Raw genomic sequence first — 468 nt, 5'->3', positions numbered from 1 at the left:
GCACTTTGTTGGCAGCGTTATGCAGCAGCAACAGATGTACCACACTGAACAGCAGGACGTACAAGACTCCACACTGTAGAGAAATACGAAAACATTTAGAGATTGGAGGGATTTTAAACACTGTTGTTCCATCCAAATGCACACTTTGAAGTTCATTTACAGATGATATGAAGCTAAATTTACAGACATCAGTATTGGTTTTAACTTTTTAAAAATGACCTCTGTGTTTAATCTGTATTTCCTTGGTGAATTTGTGGTGATTTGGGTTTTTTCCTGTGTTTTGTTTTACTTCTGTTTTAGTTTATTGGTTTGTGTTTTAGTTTCTGTTTTCGTGTTTTTTCACTTCCTCATTCCTCCTCAGTCTATTTCTCCCTCTGCATTCCTGTCACGCCCACTCACACCTGTCAAAGCCTGTTAATCTTGTCACCTGTCTCCACTTACCTGATTATCCTCAGCACTTTAAATACC

Source organism: Kryptolebias marmoratus, linkage group LG17, assembly GCF_001649575.2.
Source record: "Kryptolebias marmoratus isolate JLee-2015 linkage group LG17, ASM164957v2, whole genome shotgun sequence".
Lineage (NCBI taxonomy): Eukaryota > Metazoa > Chordata > Actinopteri > Cyprinodontiformes > Rivulidae > Kryptolebias > Kryptolebias marmoratus.
The sequence above is the reverse complement of the archived record's forward strand: the minus strand, read 5'-3'. Positions refer to the sequence as shown.